Source organism: Strix uralensis, chromosome 7 (genome assembly GCF_047716275.1).
Source record: "Strix uralensis isolate ZFMK-TIS-50842 chromosome 7, bStrUra1, whole genome shotgun sequence".
Taxonomy (NCBI): Eukaryota; Metazoa; Chordata; class Aves; order Strigiformes; family Strigidae; genus Strix; species Strix uralensis.
In genome coordinates this window covers 17,886,567-17,908,078 of record NC_133978.1, presented here as the reverse complement: position 1 = coordinate 17,908,078, position 21,512 = coordinate 17,886,567, and the positions used below count along the sequence as shown (strand labels likewise).

Below are 21,512 nucleotides of genomic sequence, written 5' to 3'. Positions count from 1 at the left end.
CAACACTAAAATGAATTACACCAAATGTAACCATCTTAATATTGATTAGGCAGGTATGCAGATAATAAAACACAGCATCACCCTCTTCTCCCAAGGGGTCATACTGCGCAATGGTAGTGGATCATTTCCACTGTCGGTCCCAACAGGTCAACCATAGCTGGAGCCAGAAAACTCCTTTAGGAAGAGAAGGGCAGAGTCATTCTTTACAACTGGAATGCTGGGTGGGAATCCTCTGGACTCCATCTGGAACAGTTTTGACCAAACAAAGGCCCCAGATCCACTCACAGTGCAGTCGGTGGGAATACTGCCACAGCATTCCTTGGGAGCAACATTAGGCTTCGATTATGGTCACAGCAAGAGAGTAGTATATGTACAGCTGCCAAAAAATATTAGCAAATAATTCTAGAAATGTTTGTCTCTGCTTTCCTTTCTTTTTGTTTTTCTTTAAGGCAACTAACAGACACAGGAATGAGAATTAAAATAAAATTTAAGACCCAAGCTCCATCTGCTTCCCAAGAGAGACAGGTCAGGAAACTCATGGCTTTCACAGTGCTTTGAGTCACTGTCCCCTCTTCCAAATGCAGGGTTGTGCAAGGGCTTTGACAGTCACTGGTGTTGCCCCCAGCCCTCCTGGGAAAGCGCAGCATTGCTGAGTGCATCCTGCCTTGGCCTTTCCCCCTCCTAGCCACAAGGGTCTACGCTGGGACTGTTCAAGTTTTTCTTTTACAGCCAGGTATACCGTTGGAGCAAGCTCAGCAAAATAATGGTATAAGATGTGAAGAGCAGGGGCCAGATTGTGGTCCTGAGTCTCCAAAGGGCCAGAGAGCAGTGGCACCTTTCAGATAGCCCTTTCCCCACTAAGGGCATTCTCCTCATGCGCTTCATGCATCTGCTCTATGTTCTGTGCACTGGCTCTGTCTGTGTCTTTTTTTATTAGCATTGCATAGCATGTGTGCTCAGAACAGCTTTCTTATGTTATAATCTTGATGAACTAGCTTTGCAAATCAGAATAACCTTAACCAGGAGGAGACGATAAAGCAGACTTTTTGGGTGATGAATTCTTCCTTGCCTGAAACAATTAAATGTTTGGGCAGACCCTAGACCTTTTGGGCTGCTGAGTGGAGTAGAAATTAAAATATAATACAGTGGGAAGAACCAACTGCAGAAGAGTTTTCCTTAAAACACAGTGTGGACAGATTTAATTCCTTGAGATTAATTTTAAAGGGAAAATGGCATCAATTATGTTGTATAACTTCCTACAGTTATGTGGTGTTTACAAACATTGAAGTCTTATGCTCCTGAAGTCAACAGGTTTTTGTTATCATTAACTGCAGTGAAGTACAGTAGGATTTTTCAAATGCTTTGTCTAGAGACCTCCATAGTTATTCCTTTCCCGTGAGGCCTTTTAGAAAGGACTATAACATAGATTTTCCTTCTTCATAAGAATTAATTCAAGAGAGTCAGAGATGCCTCTTTGTAAATGTTCTGGCTGTGTAATCCAGGCTTTAATGCTGACCACAGTGTGAGAGTTGAAGCCTGGAATGCTTTGTATTTTGTCCCATGATGTTTCTTCCATAAGCTACAAAGAAGAGGCCTTTTCCAAAATGAAAAAATTTGAGAGTATGGTCCTGGTAGTCTAAAGGCAGGTCAGATAGTCAGTAAGGTATGAGAAAAAGCCAAAATGAATGCTGTCCATTCTTCTTACGATTGAAAATGTTCTCTATAGATAGTGCTGAAAACATAAGCATATAAATAGCTGCTGACACCAAAGAACTCATTGTAACTAGATTAAATTACTTTGGTTTCTAATTCTATAAAGACTCTTCAGAAGCATATAAAAATTAGTGAGTAATTCTAGACTGCTCAGTATCTTTGCATCATATCAGCCTAGGGAAGCAAATGTAAAACTGAATCACTCTGACTTGATGGATTTTAGATCCACTTTGTCTTCACTTTGCAGTTGCAAAATGTGGCACAAACTTCAGAGCAATTCAGAGCATAGCTACAGCTTTCTTACAACTTAGATCATTCACTCCAGCTACTCAGAGTCAAGAGATTGCTTTGGATGTAGAAATCAGTGAATTTCATTTCATGTGTTTTGGAAATACCTTTCCAACCCCACAAAGTGGGGAACAGTACATTTTTACTCATTCCCTTCTTCTGAGTGCTTAAAGAGGCAAGTACTTGCTGTCTCTTAACTGATCTGTCAATTATCTTTGCAAACATCAGGGTACTATGAAACATGGTACCACAGAAATATGTTTGTGGGGTAATGAAGAGAGAAAATCCTCAGCTGAGCTCTTTTGTCTTGTCCAGTTTGCTAGGATGCTGCAGGATACGAGGACTGTCTGTGGTGTCTGAGGACATCCAAGTGAACACAGATGTGCAGTCCCTGTTTGTTCAGCTTCGTATCAAGTAGATGAGAGAGACTGTGGTGGGGATATCTCTAGATGTACTTGAAGAAGGACTCCTACCCTCTACTCATGGATCTTCAGTGACTCGTTATGTGGTTCAAAACAATTGTATGACATCATATATCTTGCATATATGCAAATATGCATTTCGCTGTGCATATTTGTTTTGCATAAGCAATTGGCATGCTGCTTTAGCTGTTGTATGCTCTTGCAAAGAAATGCACAAAGAATTGCAAAGCTGTGCGTGGTATGATAGCAGTTGCAGGCCCTACCTATGTGTTTGCATGCAGAGTGCTGAGACTGTCAATTTAGTGTGCTACACTTTACATCTTGATCCCACTTCTGCTTTTAAGTGCATGTCTGTTGGTCCAGTTCTGCTGGTTGTCAAGCAGTGGACAAGCCGTGATCTTGCTGTGTCTGTCCACCTTTTAGAGCTGAATCCTCCCACTTCTGGCCTAGGAGCTCAAGGACTGACAATTCACACTCCTAATATGGAGTTATGAAAGATAAGGCACTCGGGTTCCACATCTTTTTCCCTCAGCTCCCAGCACAGATGCACAAACTAAGTCTGTGACTAAGCATCATTTTGACTTGAATTCAGCAAAGCACTCGCTTGAGCTTGATCTTAAGCATATGGATAATCCATTGCTATTGAGCAACTTAAATACACAATCTTTAGGGAGACTAAGCATGTGCTTGGGTGCTGAAATGAGATCTTTGGGTTTTTAAAATAAATTCATGACTAGCTATAAGTACAAACAAATGCTAACGTACATGGTTAATGATGCTCTAGCCAGAATTGCTCATCCTTGCAGCTGTACATCAGAGTGTAATTTTAATTAGAGTTTAATTATGTTTTCATTTATTTTCTTCAGCAAGTAAATTTATACCTTGCTGTAAGTTTTCTTGGGAGTATAAATTAAAGTAACATTAATAACATTATATTTGTCCTGATTTGTGTATCTACACTTATTTATCTGGGTTTTTTATTAGTCATAATGAAGTATGTTTGGAGAAATAAGGCAACTAATCTATGTACAGAAGAAAATAATGCTAGGCAATATCATTATAATAATAAGACTGTTTCTGATTTACTGAATAGAAATAATAATATCGTAAATTTGTGATTAGGGTTTTTAATATATTAAAATAATTTGAGGGAAAGTTGCATAACAAGTGTTTAAGTAGGAAAAAAGTATATTTGACACTGGAGACAAAATTGTTCAAAAATGAACTTGAGATTTTTTTTTTGATCAAAAATCGTCTACTAACAGAACTTAATGTCAACCTAATTTACAATTATTTAATACTTCATTATGGAAATTATTCTCTTCTGGAAGATATTTATGGGGAAAAGTTTGATTCAAGAATTTTTGCCAATTTAGGGACATTCAGGTTGTCCAAATTTTCCTGTTGAAGTGAGCTATTTATTAGACATAATGCCGCATATTAAATAATATAAGAATTTGTATTTCTGCTGACACATCTCTTTTAGTCCAAATGCTTTAAAGTCATTCATCAATATGTGAGAACAGTGGAAAACTGTTATGAGCCTCACTGTATACAGCAGAAACCTCAGGCATGGGGAAACAAGGTACAATGAGTTTAGATAAAGTGGCCTACAATTTGAATGATCAAATTTTTGTACACTTTACTTAAAATGTCATAAGATGTCAACTTAATCTGTACTGGACATGTATAAACTTTTCCTGCATCTTTCTTTGACTTTCTAGTCTAGCCTGTGGATTACTTCAAAGCGTTGTTTAGCCAGCATCCAGATTAGGGATGGGTGGCTCTATTGTGTTACTTTGGTTTTGTAGTTCTGTGAGTTACTTTGCTCTCCATGCCTGAGTCAGCTGGCCTCACTTCTCTGAGGCATCTAAAAGTTCAGAACATGTTTTCTCCTTTTGTTCTTCAAATTTTATAAATTTTTGGATGGTTGCTAATGTAGGAGGGCTGAGCGTCTTCTCAGATGCACGTCACTTAGAGAATGACAAATAAACTGTCTGCTCCTCCCACCACTCTTTAGTTTCCGTATTATAAAAAATAATCTCTGGGTTCTTTTGGGTTCGTCCTCCCTACCCCGCCTTTAATTCTGGGATGCTATCTTTCTAGCCTCTCCAAAGTAGCAAGACTTTCTGTGGAGCTAGCAAGTGATTTTCTACTTTACTTCCCATATGGCAAATTGCCTTGCACTGGGATGTAATATCTAGTTGTAGATTGCCTCTGCAGAAGGCACAGGAATCTTGTTGTGGATGTCTAATGGTGGGCAAGGTATTGAGGGATTGGAGGGGCTATGTGGTGCCAAGGACCAAGACTAATTGTTACAATTGCATTTCTGCAGACTGTTCTGAGATTAGAGCATGTCACTATAAGTAATGTGGCTAGGAATAGTAAAAACATTGTTTAGGAAGGTTAGGACCAACCCAGCAACGTGCATAGTTGGTATTTACTAGGATCCTGCATAACCAGAAAGTGATGGTAGGATGGGTGATAAACCTCTACCTTGTAACGTTAGAGCTCTAACAGAGTCCTCCTTTGACCAAATTCCATGTTATATTCCTCCAGGCAGCCACAAAGTTGACTGTGCAATAAATGTGTTGCAATGATAACCTTAGACTTAGCAACAGCCTGTGTCTCCTATAAGTGACAGAGTATTCTTTCTATTTCCCAACTTGATGAAGCCATTAAGCTTGGAGTCTCTTCAGAACAGCGTAACACAGAGAGGGTAAACCAGGTTTACAGAACTTTTGCAAATGTTTTAAACATTTTCCTTTCTAAGCCACACAAGTCTTGCCTGAGGCACCATTCCTAAAATAAAATTAGACTTCTGAAAGATTTATTGGCTGCTTTTGGAATTCAGTGTAGTCATCTTCTGCTCATTCACATAATAAGGCAGTTGTGAAACCTTGACTCAGGGTTGAACTAAGCCCCCTTCAAAATGGGGACAAATGGGAATGTGTGGTCACACACATGCAACTTCATTGTAGTGCTGAGTCTGTATGCAGCACAGACCATGCTAGAGAAGGGCTACGCACAGCACCCCCAGCTCCCTGCCATATCCACTCCTGCTGTATTCGCTGTGAGGACTGCTATAGTCCACAGGTGTTCATGAAACAACTGGTGCTATATAGGGAATAAGGAGTCGCAAAGGTGTGCGGAAGCAGTTCTCTGTGGTCCCTAGTGATGACTACCCTGTCCCCTAACACAGCTTGTTCTTGCATATAGTGACATTCTGATCTTTCCTATTTAATTGCCCCTGTGTTGGCTCTGCTTCGTAGTAAGGGGTGATTAGAGAGCCATGTTTCACTGCTGTGTTAAACAGTCTTGTCGTAAGCAAAGTGCACCAAGTGCATTACATTTAGTCTTGTATACTTCACATAGGAAAAGACTACAGCAGCATTTGAGGCTTCAGTTGATTTGAGCTAAAAGACCAGAACTTCCTGCTGTACTGCCGCTCCCAACCCCACGCAATTTCAATGGCCTGTTTTGCTGAAATCAGCCCCCCTCCAGGTTGTTTACTCATCAAAACTGGTTTTGTGATATAGAGGATATGAAATGCATTTCAAAATGTGGAATAAGCTTCAAACTAGATCCAGGAAAGGGTGTGTATTTTTGCACACAGCTTCTGTGCCTAAGATGCTTTTTCACTGAAATCTTTCAATAAACACTCTGAAAAGTACTGTGTTTTTCCCCAGCAGTGCTTGTCATAAGATTGATTAGATTCAGGTGGCTTAAAGGAAGTAAAACTGTTTCTACTCTGCACCTAATTCTTTCCCTTTGTCTTCCTGTGCAAATACAAATAACTAATGCAGGCAAACAGTAAATTGCAGTGAGCAGTGGAAGTGCTAAATGGTAGCAACACTTAAAACGTTGCTGAAATTCAAAAGAGCAGCTGTTAGACATTTAAACCTATCATTCTCTTCTGCACATACATCAAATTTACTTCATAGCACTGTCATAAAAATGTATGAGAATGTAAATGCTTGAGTGACCCATTAATCTTTTGAGTAGTAAACATAAAATCTTCTTAACCCCAGTGATGATATAACCATACTTTATTTTGAATGAAGGCTTTATCATAGAAGTGAAGATGTTCTGTGTCTTCCTGTGGTGTATAAATAAGAACAAATTAATATTAAAGTCTGATGTCTATGAAAAGTGTACCATTATATTGATTGCAATATGAAGATATATGTAGTGAACAAAGCTACACTCAATTTCTGATGAGCACAGAAAATGTAATAATAAATACACAAAGAGCATAAGCTCATTACTCATTGACAGCAATCACCAGTCTGATGCTGTTATCATTATTATTTACTAACTAACTCAATAATGAGTGTTTGTTCTTACAGAATTGTCCATAAAACCTTCCTTTTTATGTCTGTCAAGTGATAAACCTGGTTTCTAAGCTGCCTTTGTGGTGAAAAGACACCCTTAAATATTGTAACTTGTTCATATCCATGCATAGACCAGTCAACTTGTCTCTAACCAAGCAAACCTGTCCTTTATATCAAGGTGAATTTTGCTTCAGTAAGGACTAGAAAAATATATCATTTGGCTCAAATTTTGGAACATTACTATTCTTCCATTTATTACGATTCTTTCATATACCTTCATATATATATACCTTTCATATACCTTCAAATACCTACAGTTTACAATTGCCTCTTGAAGCCTTGTTTAAATGACATCTTGACTAGGCTTTAAAGACAAAAGGTATTGCTCATGAACAACAAACTGCTTTCTTGTTGCAGAGCTAGATTTAGCCTTGATATAAATAGGAGAAATTCCATTAAACTTCTGAAGTTGTCCAGTTCAAAGCATTGTGCCCACAGGGTAAAAAACTGGGAGAGTTGGAAAACTTCTATTTAAATAATCAGTTTCATCTTCCCATCCAGCCAGGATTGTTTCCAGCAGTACACTGAGATTTCTTAAGCAATGGGACTTTATGTGTGGGGAACTTAATTTATTCATAAAACATTTGAAACAAGTCCAAGTAAGCATGAGAAAATTTAGGTCTGTCAGGTTTTTAATGATATTTGGAAATGGAGGTGATTCCAATGGGGGGGGAAAAAAAGATAAGTAAAAAAATGATAAACCAAATAGTTTAACAGATTGAGATGAATTGTATTAGTTTAACTACAGATATAAACTAGCTACCAGGCTACATACTCCATGACAGGCAAGTGTCTCTAATAAAAAAAAAAAAATCCACTGTGTTCAGCATCTTGCTCTCTTCCCATTGTTCCTTGAAACTGTCTTTGAAGGACATCGTATTATATTAACTTTCCCTTTGAGACAACGCGTTTCTTGATGAACAACAAACTACAAGGTGTAGGGACCTTGATAAGTCAAAAAGATTATCTGAATCTGAAAAGCTTACCTTAACTTGAAAGGCAGGTTGCAAAAATCAAGCCATGGAACAGAAGCAATAAATGAGAAAGCAGAGTCAGCCTCGACTTTCATGTGTTTTGAGAGCTCCCTCCAAAAATGATATGAAAATCAAACCAAAATATCATTACCATGATTAATATATGTGGTAGTCTAAGTCTTGTCATCCTTCTTCTGTATTTGTATTAAAAATACCCTATTACTGCTGCACAGCTTTGGAACAAAGGTCTGGTTTTAACCAGCATCCGAGAATGAAGGAAAATCTTTGAGGAGAGTTGGGGTTGAGGGCAGTGGGCTGGGGAGGCAGACCACATACACTTCACTAGCCATCAGAGCTCAGGCTAGCATTACTTGCACCTGTACTGTAGCACAAAGTCCTACAAAATCAACTTGGAATGAGGTAAAAGGCTGTTTAGGGAAGTGGTAGAAAGGAAAGGCAAGGGAGGAAAGGAGTTTTTCTACTAGGTTTCCCAAATCTTCTCACATCCTAGACTTCCACTTTTATTTCACAGTCTGAGAGAAAGGGGAAAAAAATCTTCCCATGCAACTCACTCTTCCTTTGCCATAGCATGGAATGTTGTTGCTCCCAGCAACGAGGTCAAAACAAATAATACTGTTCTTTATCTGTGGGCAGCAGAATCAGTTTTGCCTACAGACCTCTAACAAAACAAAAATTCATTTTTCAATATTACACTTCCTACTTTCATAAAATCTGAGTTAAGATATTTCTGAGTTTACTCACACTTTCCTGAATAACCTCCCTCTTAGTCTACTGCTTTGGCACCACGTGGTTAGTTTGGGTAAGAACTGAAGAAAAAATGGTTACATGCTATGTTGAGTGTACATATAAAAGTGTTGGACAGATGGCATTATTGTGAGACAAATTTTATAGAAAAATATCTACTCATTGTGACTTCCAGTCTTCCCAAAAGCGTTCAAGTGTACTTAATAGTATTGCAGTGTTCATGGTGGATCTAACTACATTCCTGGGGAAATTCCCACAGATCCTTCACTTTTTGAATAAGCTCGCATGACTCATAGCACCTGCAGGATACGGCTGAGATATGTTAGAACACCTGCCAGTGAGGTTAGGGACAACTTGAACATACTTGATGAGATACTGTGAGGTCTAAGCCATGAATAAGACGTCTCTGAGATTAAGACCACAATACATGAAGGAAATGCAAAAGATTGGGCCTTAAGACAGGACAGGCTCTAGCCATAGCAATGCTGATACAGGCATTTAAGAGAAGCAGTTCTGCCCTGTTTATCAACTTTGTCCTTTGATTAAAAAAAAGGTTTCTCACTCTGGCTGAGAGTGCTATTGCAGTCCTTGAGAGCTCAAGTAAAAGTAATGCTCTTGCTGGAAAGACACTCGTGAGTTCAACCATGTATTCATTAACCAAAAGCGAAGAACTGCAGATAACAAAACAGATCTGGGCCAACAAGATCATATTAATAAATGACAAAGCTGTCTGAGTTTTGATACCAATCTTTCACACATACTGTAATTGAGACTGAGGTTTGATAGCCAATGTATTCATGAGCCTCCACCTGGGCATGTCAGAACTTGCATGATCTTTTGTGTAGGCTTCTGTGATGTATATTTATTGAAGACATGCATATTCTTCTGCTGTCCATCAAGATGAGAACTCTAATTTGAAAAGGAGCAACAGCACTTAAAAATGTGCAACTCTTAAGAAAAATGCTTTCAGTAGACTACTGTATCATGCTGGAAGGAGTTCCCTCTCAGTGACATCGCAAGTAAGCATAGAGATGTATGCCTGATGCTTATAGCTGGAGCCAGACTAATGTCACTACAAATTGCTTCCTCAAGCAGTGCCTGAGCTCTGCTGGAAGATGGCTCTGTGGCTCTTCCCCTCAGCCCACTTCACAAAGGAGCTCCCTTCAAGAGCAAAAAATTGCCTTCTCTTTCCATTGTGAAATCAAATAATTCTCCCACACTTACGTGTATGTGAATGCAAGATCAGTTAAACAGTTCTGGAGTCTGAAAACACATACACATAGCTGTCAAAAATGTCATTGCAATTGTGCATGAGATTATCCTTCTCTTCTCAGATGTTTTCCCCAAATTGCCACAGGCTGAGGACTCAGTCGTGGTATCTTTTTCCTTACAGAAACTTCAGAGTCAACGTTGCAAAGAGGTGTCTAGGGCAATGCACATATCTGAAGAGGTCACTCGAGACATCTTGCCTTATAATTCTGTGAGTGAATAGGGAAGAGCTTTTCATTTCCTTTATTCAAAATGGAGTTTGTATTAATCCAGAAAAGACTGGACATCTAAGATACCTCCTTTGACATTCAAATCTCCATAGAAATACAGATGTTTCTCTTCGCTATGTATTTCCAGTATCGTACTGATTTTCTGTTTAATTTTTGATTACCCCAAGTAAGCCACATCAGTGCAGAAAAAAACATAATGGTAGAAAGAAGGATACAATAGTAAACCTTTTTCCCACTCATGTGCATGTGTTTTTTCACTCACACTCACACAGAGAAGGAAGGACCAGTCTTTTTTTGCCCATCTCTTTTACTAGCTAATGTAGAAAGTTATTGAATGCATTGACTCCAGTCTGTCTTGAAGCTTTTGATAAATGCTACTCCATTACGTAGTTAAAGGTTGCTGTCACTTACTGTTGAGTATCAATTCCATTTTTTTTCTGACATTTTCATTTTGCTTGTGTTTTTTTGTTACTTTTCTAGTCACCTTAGAGTTACTCAAGACAATGAATTTCCTAGCAGGACAGTTTGTAGTAGCAGAATAATTTACTTAGGTATTGGGAATGTTTCTTGAAAGTAAAGAAGCCTGTAAATGTGAGAATTTAGATCAGAAAACTGAATCTTAAGAGTTACACCTGTCTAGTCAGGGGACAAAAAAATATCTGAAGTTTGCAATCAGACTCTAACCCAGCTCTTATCTTTTACTATGGAATACTTTGCAACAACCTATCCAAGACCAATAACTCTTTGCAGAAAGTACTTAGCTGGAAAATGTGAATTGCAAGTAAATTAGAGAAAATCACTATCTGCTGGTGTGCAATTTGCTAGAATAAAAAAAGAGATGAAATATATTGAATATGTTACTTGTTATGAATTATTTGCCCATTACAAATTGATGCCCTGTTCTTCTCATGGATCTGAGCCATATAGTATTTCTCATTTTCTCGTTCTGTGCAGTTTATTAATATTCATTTTTTTTGCAGTTTCTCCTTACTTGCAAATCTTTCTTTTGCAAATGAAACAACATCTGCACCAGCTATAAATATTTATCACTTGAGAACAGTCATGACATAAAGACATCTGAAGAGTGAGATTGGAGGACAATTGGTGACTGTGGGTCACTGATGCTGCAAAATCTAGAAATGCTAAATCTGAAGTATCAATTTACAAGAACCTGTATTGTAAGGCATACAATAGCTCACCAAAACAGTAAAGTTTCTCAGACCTACCACTCACCTGAAAAAATAAATTCCTGTTTATGATTAGGAACACATTTTTAAATTAACCTTTCCTCTGGTTCATAAGCAATATGATGGGCTACTGTGGCATGTAAAGATAACTATATCCTTCTTTACAATTCATCTTTTCTCTGTAGGGGAAAAATACTTTTGCATGGGCTAGTGAGCAAATATGCTTAGAAACAAATCAATGCTGTAAGTTTCTTCTGGTCAAAGAAACCCTGTAAAGTGGGACAGTGACCCTCACCCAAATATGCCCTTCAGCATTTCAGGATTACAGTTAAGCTTTTCAAAAGTCCTTTTAAAATGAGAGCATATCATAGCTAATTTGACCAGCCAATGAAAAATTTCCTTGCAGCTTGAAACTGAAAGGTGCTTTTTGCTCACTGCAAAGAATGACAAACATACACCTGAAAAAATAAAATGAGAGGTTAGCACTACCCCAATTTTTCTAATCACATGGCCTTCCCTTGCAGAGCCATTGCATCAGAGTTATGGCTAGGTAGGCTGTTTCCAGAATCTCCTGATCAGCCTGGATCCTTTGTAGTAAGAACTTACAATGCTCTGCCCAGGTCTAGGCTCCTTCACTTAGTGAATTTAGCCACCTTTTATAAAATGGATTTAATCCCTGTTCAGAAGATCAGTACAAAGTCTATGTGTTGCTGGTCCAGAGCTCAGAGTGAATCTAATTGTGTGTATGAAAGTGGAGTTTTCCAGAAAGTCAGGATCAAGCTTAGAAGTGCAGGTACGGACAGAGCTCTTGGGACCACAGTGTGAGAAAGATCAGGGATACAGACTGGCAATTCAGATACAGCAGTGGGTAAAGTCTGCAGGTCTGAAAGCTCCTAGAGGGTGCTGAGGTACCTGGAGTACTGCATCCAGCTGTGGGGCCCCCAGTCTAAGAAGGACATAGACCTGCTTGAACAGGTCTAGAGGAGGCCCACAGAGATGGTCAGGGGGCTGGAGCACCTCCCTTATGAGGACAGGCTGAGAGAGTTGGGGTTGTTCAGCCTGGAGAAGAGAAGGCTCCAGGGAGCCCTTATAGCAGCCTTCCAGTACTTAAAGGGGGCCCACAGGAAAGATGGGGAGGGACTCTTTATCAGGGAGTCTAGTGATAGGATGAGGGGTAATAGTTTTAAACTGGAAGAGCGTAAATTCGGATTAGGTATAAGGAAGAAATTCTTTACTGCGAGGATGGTGAGACACTGGAACAGGTTGCCCAGAGCAGTTGTGGCTGCCCCCTCCCTGGCAGTGTTCAAGGCCAGGCTGGATGGGGCTTTGAGCAACATGGTCTAGTGGAAGATGTCCCTGCCCATGGCAGGGGGTTGGAACTAGATGATATTTAAGGTCCCTTCCAACCCAAACCATTCTGTGATTCTATGAAATTCCATGGCAGTTACATGCTAAGATTAAGCCATTATTATGCTAGTAGAAAATCCTTCATCTTTTTTACTCTTTCTAGTTTTCTGTGTGTGGGTATTAATGGAAAGCAGATGTTGGAATCAGTCTGCAAAACAGAGATGTTTGATGTTGCACTGGCCATGTGGAGACTCATTTCATTGCTGTTGGCCCCTGACTGCTTAGTCACTCTGTTTCTGTAAGGTCACTGTACAGCCTCACTGCATTCAGGGAGAATGATAAAAGTACAAAATGCCCATTTCATCTGTTGTATACCTAGCATATTCTAGAAATTCTGGAAAATCATTTGCAAGATAGAACCTGAGCCATCAGCTGACTCCACTAGGACATGACTCCTTAACTTTTTGATGTATGCACAGATAAAAGTCCTTCCATGAGCAATTGTTTCCGGGGATAAGGGTGTATGAGTGAATAATTTCTCACAGTAATGACAAAATGCAGTCCCTAGTGAGCTAGCTAACCCTTACACGCTCACTATATAAAATACCTTTTTTTTTTTCAGCTAAAACTTAATGTGGAATTTGGGGTACATGGAATGTAATTCCTCTGACTGAAATTTGCTCAGGAATTCTTGCAAGTGAGCAGTGAAATTTGCAGTTGTGACATCTGTCAGGATGTCAGCTGCACAAGATGGCATCTCTCTAACAGGTAGTAGTTTTATTAATGGGCACATTTATTACTGGTTTATTAGCGATTCAGAAGGTAAAAATGCTGCTAAATTAACAGCTTTTATAACTTCTTGCTACAGCCTGCACTTTCCTTAGAAACTCCCCAATCAAATGTATTGACCCAATTCTCTCTACATGTAACTTCTCCAGACATGGGGAGATAGCTCTGAGAGAGCTATTGGTTGTGATTTGACCTGTATTTGTCAGTGCAGCGTCTCAGTTCACCAGGGTTAGAAAGGAAATTAATGAATACAAATTTTTCATGAAGAAGTCTGCCTATCCTACTCCTTCTTTGAAGATACATATATTACAAAGAAATGTGATGATAGGTGTCAGAATCTCTTATCTGTGGTCAAGCCACAGTCTTCTAATTACTGTGTTGATGGCTTTTAAAACTACTAGCTGAAAACATGCACCTCTTTTGGAGGGAAATGCAACAAAAATGAGGGGTTTTTTTGTTTGGCTTCTGTAGAGAAATATGAACCAAAATTTATATTTTCTTAGACAATGTGAAATTTTAAGGCAATGAAACTCTTGGAAGTAATGTTGAATCTCTACCAAAAGTAAACTTGGACTAGCTTGTTCTTTGGTGATTTTATCAGCTTCTGCTGAACACTCATCCACTAAACAGACACCTAGCCTTTATGCTTGTGTTGAGCTTTTAATAAAAAATACATAATACAGGGACTTTTGCATTTGAAAGTGAACTCTGAGGTTGTTAACTTCAATGTCATCAGCTGCATTTATGGCCACTGTATCCAGCTACTCTGGGACTTTGTGTAAGGGCATCTTCAAAATTACAGCTTTGGCCTGGTGATAGTTCATCATGTTTAGTTCTCTTCTCTCTCAAGCCAACCATCAGTGCAGCAAAGATTTGGATTGAAATCAATTTCAACAGAATGTTGGGTGCAAATCAGTTGAGTGTGGAATAATTTAGAAGTCCACTCTGCAGTCTCAGGCACCATCTCTAGTAAGAGAAACTCTTTCTCCCCTTCTCCTTCAAGTAGTAATATGATCTGGAAAAGTACTTTTCCCCACCCCCATCCTCACCCACCTGTATTGCACAGAACTAAATGAGGCTTTTGGAGATTAAAGTGCTTGGGATTGGAAATCTGGAATAAATTCAGAAATATCGCACAATTATCAAATTAATGGAGTTCACACCTTGTGATCTGAGGAATATGATGCTCTCAGCCAAATTACTGAATGAATGCAGAATTACTGACTACTGGAACATCTCAGTTAGCATTTGTAGTCAAACTTTTACTTACCTGTCTATCTCAAAATTGTTTCTCCTTTTTGCCGATCCTCACCGTACTGGATGGTTGATGATTTACTGTAATGATAAATAACCTGTATCATAAATCAGGAAATTGGTCCTATGAATAACAGGTAACAAAATTAATCTGTGTTGTTCTACAGTCTCTTTTCCCTTGTCTTTTTATTTGCTTCTCTGTTGTAGACCTAAGTCAGATCATTTGATTGTTGCTTAAAGATACAAGAGTAGCTCTTCTCTGGGATTGTACAGAGAAATGAATTGACTTGAAAAATGGATCTTAACTTTCTTACTTGCAGTGATAGAAGTGACAGGTGAGCCACCACTGTCCACATCACTCTGTTCTACCAGATGGATTTTAAATTGTAACTGTAATTTCTGTTTTAGTCTTTTTCTAGAACAAATTAATATGATGATAAAACAAAAATTTCAAGAAAATATCCCAAGGCTGTAAAGCGAGTCAAAAAGCCCCTGTTCCTAACCTGCCAAGAGAATGGCAGAGAGAGATCTTCTGGCAAAACAAAAGCATTTAAAATGTCTGGAGCCACTTGAACTTCTCTATCTTATATAGGGAATGAAGCAGCATACAGGAAATGTGCTGAATCATTCGCTGTCCCTTAATATACCACTATATAAAAGGTCTTTGCCCAGACTCAGTGGTGTCTTCATTTTACAGGCAAGCAATTAGCTGAAAGGAAAACTGTAAAGCATGTCTTTCCCATTCCACCTTTGTACATTACTATATATTCAGGCTGATAGAAAGAACCTGACTCAGAATAATTCATTAGCATTTTAAGGGTTATATAGTGTATTCATACTGTTAAGAATTGAGCAAATCAATGCAAGGAGAAATCCTAAACAGTATAATCTCTTTTTATACAGTGATTTGCTAGAAAGTTCTAGTACATGGTTTTTAAGACCCTGACTCTAACAAACCCTGACATGTTACACTACTTCACTGTAAACACAAGTTAAATTTTGCTTCAATAAACCCATAAAAATAACAACCACATCCTACTGATTTGCCATTAGCAATAGTGTCCTTTCCTTAGTATGGTGTCTTTTCACCTTTCTGCCTTCATGTTACCTCCTCAATATCTGTGTCAGCTCCTGAGTTTTGCTCAGATGCAGGGAAAAGGGAAGTGGAGCAGTACATGGAAGAACACCGTTGACTGTTGTTCCCTCTAGCTTCAACAGCTACGCTCATATGAGTAAATGATACACACCTAATAAATTGCAAATTGTTTGTGGTGGTAAATGAGGGAAGCTGCAATTCAGCTAAGATGGGATCCACATTCCTGAATGAATTTTTGGGGTGGTGATGTGAAGGGTACCAGGGAGTCTTATTGCAAACCACAACAGTAAGAGGATCTTTGCTATTTGTTTTATTGGGAATAGGTTCGAAATGACACCAAGTAGCTGTGATTTTAATAATTTATTAATTACTCTGGATGGCTAACTGAAGACATCATAAAGCAGAAACTGCTGAGCTGCTTTTCTCTCAGAAAGGAACACCCAAATTCACAGCTGATTATTCAAATCTTAACCTAGGTCTTGCTGTAACAGTTTATGAGATTAGTCTATATGTACACGTTTGTACTACTTTGAGACATTTGGGTTGTAGGCTATTCATAACTATCCTGCCTTTTTTTCTAAAATCCACACTACCACTAAAAGAAAACAATCTAAACTCAAACTGGAATTGTTTGCACTAATGATTTAGAGAAGTTAATTAACCTCTATAGCTTTCAAACAAAATGGAATAAACCTCTCGCAATCTGGAGAAATGCATAAACTTCTGTGCATTTTCCTTTTATCTTTTAGGCTCTTTAATAGCTGATTAAGAATTAAGCATTAACTTGAACAAGTTCACCTTAATCATTCATAAGGAAATAGAAAATGAAAGAGCTCTCATTCCCAGAATAAAGTGGGGGGAGGGAGCACTCCGACAAGTGAACTTCATTTTAGTTTTGACACTTAAAAAACTGCAAGTTTAGCATATCACTTAGCAGAGGTTAATGCTAACTGTCATTGGAATGAGCTGATGAAGTAATGATTAATATAGTCAGTGTTTGCAGATGAAATTCCCTAGTAAAATACAAATAAACCAAAGGACTTCTTAGGATGGTCACATCTTAATTTTTTAGTTGGAAAAAAACCAGGGTAAGTTGGGAGCAGGGTTCTTGCTATTTTTCAGTATTGTCCGAGCCGAGCCTCTTTTTTTTTTTTTTTTTTAAATTACAAGTAAAAAAAATTAGTGCAATAAAATTTATCTCGATCTGCTTCATATTTTTTAAGAAAAACAGTATGTTCAAAAGATTAAATAAAAACCTTTTTCATTGATATACAAAGGAGATTCCTCCCCTTAGTTAATTTATATGGTAGATGGGTTTATAACTGCTAAGTTAGCATCATGTTTTACAACAATTATTTAAAAAATCTCACAAAAGTGGGCAGTAAATTTAAGTGCTTTCTAACAGCTGTCTCCAAAGGCCATCACCCCATATCAGATATTCAATAAATCCTCTGTTGCGATAGTGAGTGCTTACATCATGCCAAAGACTATTTTAACTGTTCAATTTGGATATTAAATGCCAGGTGAATATTGATTTTTTTTTTTTCATTATAGCTTTTAGCCTTCTTGTTACTGAAGTTATTTAATTTACTAGCCAAACCTAGATTACTAATACTCACAAACTGTCTAAGCCTGGTAGTTCTGGTCCCATCTCAGCAAAAATAGTCAAAGGAACTGCTCAGTTACATAAAGTGGAGCATCTATATCAGTACTTGTAGACTCAAACTATTATGCAGTTACTCTGCATAATTTTATGATTCTTATGAGTAAAATATAAGGAGAAATTAAAGTCTTGCCAAGTCAGAGGACACTGCAGCTAAAAATTTCCAGTAGCCCCTGATGCTCAGTGAAACTTCATGGTGCAATACTATGAGATCCAACATACTTCTTCCAATCCTAGACTGCAAGAAGAGGGTCCCTGAATCCTGAAAGCAGAGTGAGCAAGGGCTACAGTCAGGTATTCCAGGTAATCTCATACTTTATCAACCCTGAGCTTTCTGCCTAGGAGGTAGGACACAGGCATAATTTAGGCGGGTTTCTACATTTACTAAACTTGTAAAGAAACATCAGACTAATACTGGGCTTGTATTCAGAGGTTGTTATCATAGTTGGAACTAGTGGGTCCAGAATATTACATCTCTGTGAGAAGAAATTTTCTCTTCTTTCTTTCTTGCACTTCCCAAAGTTAAGAACAACTGCATGTCTTCTCTTGGGGGCATATTTGTCACAATTAGGTAAGAGATATACACTACAGCATATGCCTTTCTTCCTCATTTTGGCTTCCTTCTCTACTGTAAAGTAATAGGTCTGACTGCCTAGTGTGCTAAAAGAGTCATATTTCAGCAACACCCCAGGCTGTATGTCTGAGCAGCAGGTTTTTCCTCTGTTGTTCTATTGAAATTAAGTGCAATGGCTTGCTTTGTTCAGAATATTTTCTGTCTGGTTTTGCCTGTCTTTGTTTTCATCACTCCATGCTCGAACTTCTGGACCACAAAGCCTAAAGAAGGGCACTACCACCTCAGTGAGATTCTGCCAACCACAGCAGGAACCACAGCATAGCAACTAGTTGTGCTTTCTTAATCAAAACCAGTGTTACTCAAGGATGCCTTTAAACTGACGTTCTCTTTCTTTCCCTTTGGCAGAAAAAGTTTCCCCTCACCTGGAAATACTCAGTCACCACGGAAATAGTGCTTGCATGCCCTAGCCATCAGGAGCACTGAGACATAAAGGGACTGCTTCCATATACAGAATGAGGCTCCCAGATGCCAGATGTAGTTACGGGCAACTCCAGCAATGCTAGAGATGAACTTGTCCCATTGAGTTATTCTCTTATAAACTTTCATTCAAGGATAGAAAACACAAGAAGGGACATACTAAATACTGTATTTCTATAAAAGGCCTGATCCAAAGACCAGTGGAGTCAGTGGGAATCTTTCCAGTAATTCCTGTATGCTTTGAAGCAGACTATAAATGCTTTCAGCCAGGAATGTGGCTCGGAACCGGATCCTACAGATGATCCAAGGTCACTGAGACAACTTGCTTCAGTGAAAAATAATGTGAGGGGCTAGAACGCTTTGATGTCCTTGTCATTAACATTTACACTGCAGAGAAAAATCTTTTGCCTGATGAAGGACACGAGAAAGATACGACCCTGGAGAATAAGGATTGAGAGAACAGAATTCAACCAGTTTTGTTTTCCTGCCATGGGTTGCTGTATTGTTCTGGCTGTGCAAGATCCAGACCTTGGTGTGCAGCAGTCACTGAGAACCTTTCCCTGTCCATTCTCCTTAGTTAGTTATGAGGGTTTTTATAGTCTTAGAACTTACTTATCAGTCCTGAGTGTGTACTTGGGCTATACTCTGTAATACAATTTACTCTCTCAGTTACTGTATTTCTATCTGAGGAACACAGCAATGAATGAACATGAAACTGTCTATTAGGTGGGATCAAAAGCACTGTGCATCATCAGGAAATAAGGTAAGAATGAAATGAAAACATTTCTTAGGGGCAGATAAAATGGCTTACAGAGATTTCACACACTAATCCAGTCAACCAGCACTGTGACTACTGGAACATTTACGGTGTAGTTTGATAGGTTAACGTAGCAAGAACATTGACATATGTTTATATTATTATTTAGGTTACTTAAACTGCTGTACCTCAGGAATAATTCTTAATCCATCAGATTTTGAATATAACATAATAAAGCATAACTTAAGTTCTGCTGGGAAAATGCCTTCCCTGATACCTATAAAATCTCACACATTAATGTTCCCATATATTTCTAAGGCAAATATAAGCAAAATAATCCATTAGTATTCAAAGAGGGAAATGTAATTAGAAATAAAAATGTAAGATAACCACATCCACCTTCCCAAAAAGAGATTTACATTAAAGAATAAGATGAAAGTGTTTGCTCTTAAAGCTTTTTTTACTGGGTAATTTCGAACAGAACAGACCTCTTTTTCTTCTTGTTTCACATAGCTGTCCCAAACCAAGTAAGGGCTATATTTATCATCAGTTCTGAATTTCTGAACTTGTGCTGTCGTTCAGCAGCTCTTCTTGAATAAAATACATCATCATTTACTCTATTAGAAAATAAATGTATGGATGTATTATGGAATTTGCATTCCATTACCTTGGTTTGCATGCCATAAAACATTTATTACACCCTTGGGCTACAGTCTTAATAATGACTGGGTGAAATGCACTAATGTGGTCTTGGCCTTGCTATAGAACAAAAGATTAATGCTCTTTGATGTCACCCAGCTAATAGTTGTGCTCGCCAATTTGTCCCTTCAAAAGACATTACAGTCACACAGACAATCCCTGTAAGACTAAAGTGAGCAAAAAAATGCTGAAACCAAACCACAAGCTGAAGCCCAGTTAACCAAATAAGCATTACATTAGATTTTAATCTCTAAAAATAAAGGTATGCAAGTTCCCTTCAGCAAAGGAAGAAAGATCTTCCATGTTTTATTTCATCCTCTCCTTTTTTGATTATACCCTGCTGACAACAAGTTTAAAAAAAGCCATCAATATTTTCTTATATTTTATGGCAGATACAAAATAACATTTTAGTTAAGCTCCTGGAAGGCATATATCAATACCATCTACAATCCCAAGCCTCTCAGGCCCTTCTCATGTAATAAATTTCACTTGCCTCTCATAAAACTATTGAATTTTTTATCTACCTGCTCCTCTTTTAGAGAGAGGATGAAGTTGTCCCTTTAACCTTAAAAGACAACTTTGAGATTTTTAAACCTTTTTTACAAAATGCATAGCTAATGTTTGTGCAGTTTATAAAAATAATATTGCAATTAAACCACTCTGTCATACCAGCAAAAGTTGCAATCTTGTCAGACTTCGTGAATTGAGCAGTGGATCAATATTTGGATGACAGACATCAGGGGAAAAACTGTAAGGAGGAGCCTTGTGGTGCAGGAGGCAGACATCTCCCTGAGCCTGTGTCCCAGTAGTAGGGAGGGTGTCTGTGCTGCTGGATGTGCCAACTTTCTAATGATCCTAAATTGAGAAAGAGGGCCCGGTTCACCATATGATGTAAATCAGCATTGCTATTTTGAAAGAACTGGAGTGACAGTGACTTACACCAGCCAAGTATTTTGACAAGGCTATTATTTGTTACACTGTGCTGTATTCCAGTTTGGAGATGCTCATCTGAATTTTCCAAATAGTTTCAACAGAGGATTTTCCTGCTGCTGCAATGTCATATTTTGACCAAAATGGTTTTGCAGTGTCCTTTCCAATTGAAAACCAGCTGCTGGTGTTTCCAGCTAGAGGTGGCTGTGCTTCTGGGATGAAGGAAGCTGTCTGTAATTATGTAATGTAAAGCACTAGATATATAATCAGCATCTACTAGATTAAAATCCTTTCAAAGCTCTAGTGTATTGACTGACAGGCTATCCAAAAGCATGCTTATATAGCATTAAAAAAATTTATAAAGCTTTCAAAAACACTAAAGTAGCGGTCATAAAGTAATCCTTTGCAAGCAGTTGTGATTAACATAGCAGACGAGCCAAAGTGAACATCTTTTTTTCTTTTTCTTTTTTCTTTCATATTGCAAGAGAAAGCACAGTCTGTTGTAAAAGTTCCAGTGCACAGGGAATATGGCAACACAGAGAGGAAACCAAGACTCTATAATATCTTTTGATAAACAGATTATAAAAATGAGTGAGAAACTGATGTTTGTTGAATGGCAGATGGAAAATGTCTTTTTGTAACTAAATATAGCCCTGCAAATAGTAGCAAATACAGTGTGCCTAA

General features: G+C 38.3%; 2 long non-coding RNA genes across 4 annotated transcripts in view; one reads left to right on the top strand and one right to left on the bottom strand.

Moving 5' to 3' along the window:
• The window catches only part of LOC141945854 (uncharacterized), a 156,858-nt gene that overhangs the window by 91,566 nt on the left and 43,780 nt on the right, over window positions 1-21,512 (bottom strand). For all 3 annotated transcript variants that reach the window (XR_012629643.1, XR_012629645.1, XR_012629644.1), the window contains exon 3: window positions 14,649-14,713. This is a non-coding gene — a long non-coding RNA (uncharacterized LOC141945854). The remainder of the gene's footprint in view (window positions 1-14,648; window positions 14,714-21,512) is intronic.
• The window catches only part of LOC141945855 (uncharacterized), a 60,020-nt gene that overhangs the window by 10,990 nt on the left and 27,518 nt on the right, over window positions 1-21,512 (top strand). The gene's annotated exons all lie outside the window — the stretch shown is intronic.